This window comes from Erythranthe guttata, chromosome 5, assembly GCF_056151865.1.
Source record: "Erythranthe guttata isolate IM_541 chromosome 5, IM_541, whole genome shotgun sequence".
NCBI lineage: Eukaryota > Viridiplantae > Streptophyta > Magnoliopsida > Lamiales > Phrymaceae > Erythranthe > Erythranthe guttata.
In genome coordinates, this window is record NC_142537.1 from 11,517,253 (window position 1) to 11,525,249 (window position 7,997).

The following is a 7,997-nucleotide window of genomic DNA, read 5'->3' on the forward strand; positions in this document are numbered from 1 at the left end:
AACTTTTGCTTGTCCTCAAGTAAAATCAATTTTCAAGAGCACAAAACACGACTATACATCTCATTACATGGATCGATTGGTCAACTTCGTGTTTTCAGAACTTGCAATTATTATGATAATTCCTAGGTATTCGCAAGCTTAACATTCAACGGCACTTAGTCACTCATTATTACCAAAAACCACAAATCATACAATTGCTTCAAGTATCCAATATTTGCAAGTTAAAGAAAGAAAGAATTTATACTTACATGCATATATTTGACTCCAAATACTCACCAAATTATTCTACTCAACTAATATTGAACAATAAGCTCTTGGGATCATTGGGACTTTGTGGCTTTCAATTGTTAGGCTCTTTGGTCCGAGGTAGGTAATATGGGTATGTGTGGCTAATTTTCTTGAATTGAGGTGATTACGCCAAAATTTGAAAGATAGGCGTTTGAAACAATGAATTCACCTCTAAGGACTTTAATAAACTCGATTCTTAAGAGTTCAAAAGTCTCCACTTTTGCTCTTAAGAGAATGGATCGAGCTTTCAAAACAAGTCAACAACTAGTCCTTATTTCTCCCATCTACTCTCTTCTTCTTCTTTTCCCCTTTTTTTTTTCTCGAAGAAGAAGAAAGATCTTATAAGAATTTTCGACCGAACTTCACGGGATAATTATTCAAAAATCTCCACTTTTCTACCTTCTACATATTGGCTAAAAGAAAGAACACCTTTTCTCTCCGAGGCTCCAATCAAGGTTCTAAGGATAAAAAATTAAAGGTAGGCTTGAAAGGCTCAAACGGTTCAAAGAATGCCCAAATCATATCCCAAATTACTTACTACCCAACACTTCGTTTCATAAATGTCCTAAGGTGAGATTTAAAACCGAACAAAGCATGATTGAGCACAAATAAATTCCAAATTTAAAATGCAAAACATTCAACCAAAGCAATGCAAAAGGTGTGATTCCTAGCAATAATTTACTTCTACGTTCCGTTGAATCGAAAGCTAAACAAATACTAACTCCTTATCACATAAAGCAAGCAATTTCATCATCAAACATTGACCATCTCCCATCATCATAATTCATCGATGCGTCGAACCAAATTATTTTTTTTTATTTATTTATTTTTTTTTTTTTTAAAGCAAATAATAAAACGAAAAAAACAAAACGCAAAAAAAAAACGCAAATAAAGCATGCAAACTAAAAAAATATTAAAACACAAATAAAGGAAAACAAGTAATTAACCACCCCCAAACTTAAAATTCACATTGCCCTCAATGTGATTCGCCCAAAGTTTAAGGATAGAAAACACCTGTTTAAGCGTTGGGACCATCATCGGGTTGCTCACCCACTCCACCATGTGTATGAGCATCATCCTCCTCGTCATCCTCCAATAGCTCGGGTACGGGCGGGGGCACTTTTCTGTCTCTTTCCCTTCCCTCTGGAAGATGATGCTTTGCGCATGCGGCCTCGTTTGTTGGACGACATAGTTGGGAGAGAGGTTGGAATAGATTCGGTGAGAATTGGTTGCAAATCGAACTCAAAATTTGGTTGGAGCAAATTGTCGAACACCTTGTGGGCGTGCCTTGAAAGAGTAGATTTTTTTGAAAGTTTGGTTCGATTCTATAGCCTCCCTGTCAATACCAACGGAAAATAAGAATTGGAGAGTGCGTGAGTGAATTACATGTGTGAAATTGAAGAATTTTTGGACGAGAAATTCAAAAATTCGAAAATTCGTGTGTGGGAGTAAGAGAGAAGGAAAGAGGAGGGTTCAAAAAAATAATGGGGGAGAAAATCTAATTTTCGAAAATTTAAACGCCCCCTTTTTAGTTCGGACGGCCGTCCCACATTTTTTCCTATTTCTCGGACGGCCGTCTGAGAATTCGTCGTCGCTCACTGGTTTGGGGACGGCCGTCCCGGTTTTAAGGCTAAAACTCGGACGGCCGTCCAAGGCTACTGGTTCCCTTCTGGTTGTGGGACGGCCGTCCCGGTTTTAAGGTATATTTTGGGACGGCCGTCCCAAATGCAGTGCTGCAAAAATTTTTTTTTTTTTTTTTTTTTTTTTTTTATTTTTTTTACGGACGGCCGACTCGACCCTCGATCACGTTTTCGACCCTGAAAAGTAAAATTCAAATAATAAATTAGAATGCATGCTTATGATATTAGAAACGAATCGAAACGAAATAATAAAATAAAAAAATACGAAAAAAAACAATAAAGCTCGGGTTGCCTCCCGAGAAGCGCTAAGTTTAAAGTCTTCAGCCGGACTTTGTCTGCTTCTTTGTTCAAGCTAACGTGACCGAAGTCACTTGGCGATTGAATTCCTCTCCCCAATAATGTTCGTTTGGTTCTTTAGGTGGCCACATCCACCTTGCACGTTCATCATTGTTATCACCCCAACTCTTTTGACTGTCTCTCGGCGGAGTTGAAATTGAGCTCGCACAAGAAACTTGCTCCGTCCGACTATCTTTTCCGCCACCATCTCCTGCACTCAAAGATCCTTTCCCATGGTCTAAGATAAAAAAGTCAAAATCTTCATGATTTGTAAAATCCACAAGATCAATAGCATAACAATCATTGTCATCACATGGATTTTTATTAGCGCTAAAAACGTTAAATTTAACCGTTTGATCATGCACTGTCATTGAAAGATCACCACTAGCACAATCAATTAGAGTTTTCGATGTGGCTAAAAACGGTCTTCCTAAAATAAGAGGTATCTCCCTATCTTCATCTATATCAAGTATAACGAAATCAACAGGGAAGATAAATTTGTTCACTTTTACTAGCACATTCTCTAAAATACCTTTTGGGTAAACTAAAGACCTATCGGCTAATTGAAGAGTTATAGCCGTTGGTTCAATCTCACCTAACCCAAGATTTTTGTAAATGGAATAAGGCATAAGATTAATGCTAGCACCTAAATCAATGAGTGACCTAAAATTTCTACCTCCAATAGTGCAAGGGATAGTGAACTTACCTGGATCGCCGAGTTTTTGTGGAAGAGGCCGTACAAGAATTTCACTGCATTGCTCCGTGAGTTGGATGATCTCGTTCCCTTGCAATTTATTCTTCTTTGTCACGAGCTCCTTGAGGAATTTCACCCACTTTGGCATCTTTTGAATGGCTTCGATAAACGGAATGTTGATGTGGATTTCCTTCAGCTTGTCCAAGAATCCTTGGTGTTCGGCATCGAGCTTCTTCTTTTTAAGCTTTTGAGGATATGGGACTTGAGGGACTCGCGAGTTCACTGTGGGTGATGGTGGTTCTTTACGAGTTGCTTCTTTTTCCCAAATCACATTCGGCTCCTCAATTACTATGTTTTGCTTCTCCTTTCGTGGGGCCTCCTCCAATTGTCTCCCGTTCCTTAAACTTACAGCGTTGCACTGTTCGACGTTGTTCTTCCGAGGATCTTCTGTATTTGACGGCAGTGCTCCCGATGGTCTCGCGGTTACCTGGGTTGCAAGTTGACCCATCTGTGTTTCTAAATTGCGGATGGAGGCTTGGGTGGTTGTCATAAACTGCGCCAAGATGTTTGCGAGATCTCCGCCTTGAGGTTGAGCTTGAGGCGGATTTTGGAATCCGGGCGCTGGTCGTGAATAATTAGGCGGTTGACCTTGAGGTGGTGTTTGCCTTGGTCCTTGCTGATTTCCTCCCCACCCAAAGTTAGGGTGATCCTTCCATCCGGGGTTGTACGTGTTGGAGTACGGGTTCCTCTGTTGTCGGTTGGTGTCATGCACATAATTCAGAGACTCCGTTTCTTCTACGCACTGGTCGGGAACTTGGACTGCGTGGACTTGCTGAGTCTGCAAAGCCGCTACTTGCTTCGATAGCTTCTCCAATTGGGCCGTGATTGCAGTGACTCCGTCTAACTCCAAAATTCCTCCCGTCTTGACTGCTCCGCTATTCGACCGATCCGATGCCCGCATGTATTTGTTTCTAGCGATCCGCTCCAAGAGTTCGTATGCTTCGTCGTAAGTCAAACTCATGAACATGCCTCCAGCTGCAGAGTCGAGCACTGTCCTCGAGTTGTCTTGCAGTCCATCGTAAAATATTTGCAGTTGGCGCCACTCTTGAAGTCCGTGATTCGGGCACCTCCTTACTAACTGTTTAAACCGCTCCCACGTCTCGAATAATGCTTCACCGGCTTCTTGTATGAAGTTTTGAATTTCTCGCCGGATTCTCTCAGTTTTTGTTGGGGAGTTGTACGTGTTCATGAAAAGTTGTGCTAGCTGGGCCCACGACGAGATGGAGTGCGGTGCGCGAGTTTGCAACCATTCTCTGGCTGCGCCTTGTAGGGAGTGCTTGAACAGGCGGAGTTGCAGTGCTTCGGGCGTTACTCCGTTCATCTTGTGCGAATCACACGTCTCGAGAAAGTTGACCAAGTGGAGATGTGGATCTTCGTGAGCCAATCCGCTGAATAACCCATTGTTCTGGAGCATAGTGAGGAGTCCCGCTCGAATTTCGAAATTGTTGGCTTCAATGGGGGGCTGCTGGATGCTTGATTGGAACCCATTGAGTGTCGGGACGGTGTACTCATGCAGTGCTCGTTGACGAGGCGGTGGATTAATCAGCTGGCGTTGCTCTTGCTCGATAACGACTTCTCCTGCCGCATTCGGTGGGCGCCCTTGGTTACCTCCCCCACGATTATTCTCGTCTTCCATCGTTGCCGGAGTGTTTTGGGCTAACCGTTGATTTCTCCTGGCTTGCCTAAACGTTCGCTCAATTTCGGGATCAAGAGGTAGCAGGCTCGTGTCGTGTCCTCTTCGCATAAAAAGTACCTAAAACAAAATAAAAAAAATAATTAAATAAAATAAAAAAAATTGGCTGAAGTAAGAAAAATTGCTCAAATTTAATATTAGGATAAATAAATAATTTAGCCGTATTCCCCGGCAACGGCGCCAAAAACTTATTGGGTGCTAAATACCAACACGCAAGTGTACGTATCGCAAACAAGTAGTAAAGTAGACTCGTGAGAGTCGGATGTCGATCCCACAGGGAATACGCAAATTATTTAATCCTAAGTACCAAATCCTAACATGATTTTTATTCAGCCTACGCAGGGTTGTCAAATTAATTAACTAAATAAATTAAACTAATTAAGAAAACAATTAAACACGAGAAAATATCAATATAAAACGGATCTAGGATTTTATCTTCCCCCTATGCGATAATTCTTCACCCGATTAATCTCCTATTATGCAAGTTACGATTCCCGATTATTAACCCAAGACACGAAATTATTCATAACCAGCTGTCGCTGCGCTATAAACCTATTATTCATAAAAGATTCACTATATGTCTATGCAAACCTAGTATAAATAAAGCATTAAATAACAAGTCTCGACAACGGCTACCTAAGGTATTATCTGTATGTCTACGATAATACATGCAATCAACACACGCATTCGGTGAAAAACTACTCGAAGGCTCTTCTATCCCTGTTCTAATTATTAAAACGATCTGTCAATCAATTCTAACAATAACAAATAGCAACATAAGTTAGCTACGCTCATGCACTAAATACGATCAAAATAGAAGAAATAATCGAAGAATTAAACTTGCATAAAAGTAGATTAATCGGGTGAAGAATTATCGCATAGGGGGAAGATAAAATCCTAGATCCGTTTTATATTGATATTTTCTCGTGTTTAATTGCTTTCTTAATTAGTTTAATTTATTTAGTTAATTAATTTGACAACCCTGCGTAGGCTGAATAAAAATCATAATTGTTAGGATTTGGTACTTAGGATTAAATAATTTGCGTATTCCCTGTGGGATCGACATCCGACTCTCACGAGTCTACTTTACTACTTGTTTGCGATACGTACACTTGCGTGTTGGTATTTAGCACCCAACATCGAGAAAGTTATGACTTACTCTGCACACATGTATCTTTCTTCATTTGTTTTGCAAATTGAAAAGCTAGAGAGTTACGTGACTCGACATCATTATCCATGTCCATCACTTCAATTGGAGCCTGACTTGAAATAGCAGCCCCACTTTGAGAATTTTGATAATACTCGTACAAGCGAATCAACAATTTTTTCACCTGCTCTTCCATAACACTAGCCGATGTAGTGTTATTCTCATAAACTTGATTAAGACAAAACCTCACAAACCTCAATTTATAGCGTGGATTCAATACAGTGGCATAATAAACAAGAAAATTCAGGTTATCAAGACTTTCCCAATATTTCTTGATTTTTTTCTGCATTTCAAGTGCCATAAGACATACTTTTGGATCAGAGTGTTAAGACAAAGACTTCAATCTAGTTTGGACAACAACAAAGTTTGGACAAAAACAAGTTCTTGAAAAAATATATTAGATGTTACATGCAAAGTACCAGAAAAATTGCAAAGTAAGAGCAAGTCCAAGGCTAGTAAGCAAAATTGAAGCATCAAATGACTATTTGGTACCTGCTACAGTACTTTGGTACCTCATTAAAAAAATTCCACTCCAACCATCAAACATCAAATTAATAATCAAATTTAAAAAGTAATCTTAAATTCAACTATTTAATGTAAACTACCTTTAAATTATGTTAAAACATTTAATTTAATATACATTAAAAATTTATTTAAAATAAATTAAACGGTAACCAAATTTTATAGCTACGTGTCAGCTTATAATTCGATGTCAAGATTTTCGATAATAATTTTTTTTTATCCACATGTTAGTTTATAATTCGATGTTACGATATCCGATAAGATTTTTTATTGCAACATGTTAGATGTTGATTCGATGTTAAGATATCCGATAGGATTTCCTATCTATATCAAACATTTTAAATATCGCATTTGTTTACAGGTTTTATTATCCACAATTTCTATCATCTTCATCTTTATTTCAATATGCATCGTAATCAAGGTGTTTTAACAACTTTCTTGTCGGACTCTGATTCTGATGATCTCGAGATGCTCGTAGAAGCAACAGAAGAGGAGGAAGCTGACAGAGAAAGACAACGCACACATCGCCGTGGTTCAGTTTCTGGTAGATGCGTCATTAATTGCGATAGAGGTGAAGGTCATAATAGAATTTATCGTGATTACTTTTCTGATAATCCTGTATATCATGGTGTTTATTTTAGGAGAAGATTTCGTATGCACAGACCTCTATTTTGTAGAATTCTTTCTGGTGTTGAAGCATACGATCCCTACTTGGTCCAAAAAAAAGATGCAGTAGGGATCCCCAGTTTATCATCTCTTCAAAAGGTAATTGCTGGATATAGAATTCTTGCTTATGGAGTTCCAGCAGATTTTCTGGATGACCACATACGCATAGGTAAAAGCACTTCTATTGAGAGCCTACGTCATTTTGTGAAAGCAATTGTTGCCCTTTACGCTGAAAAATATTTAAGAGCACCAAATGAAGATGATTTGTCTCAATTGCTCCAAGTCAACGAGCAACGTGGATTTCCTGGAATGCTTGGAAGTATCGATTGCATGCACTGTGGATGGAAAAATTGTCCATCCGCATGGCAAGGTATGTACTCTGGTCATTATCGTAAACCGACTATTATATTGGAGGCGTTTGCTTCACAAGATCTTTGGATATGGCATGCCTTCTTTGGAATGCCAGGCTCGCTCAATGATATTAATGTTTTAGAAAGATCTCATGTCTTCTCAGCATTGACCAGCGGTCTTGCACCTCCGGTCAATTTTATTGTCAATGGACATAATTATCATATGGGCTATTATCTAGCAGATGGTATTTACCCTTCATAGGCTACTTTTGTTAAGACAATACCAGCTCCAATAAGTTTAAAGGTGAAGCATTTTGCACAAGCCCAAGAAGCTGCGAGAAAAGATGTAGAACGGGCCTTTGGGGTACTACAAGCTCGTTATAATATAGTGCGTAGACCAGCAAGATTCTGGGATGAGGAGACACTAGCTAATATAATGAAAGCATGCATTATAATGCATAACATGGTTATTGAGGATGAACATGGCACATGTTCCATTGATTTTGATTTTCCAACTCCAAATGTTATACCTTCACGCGAA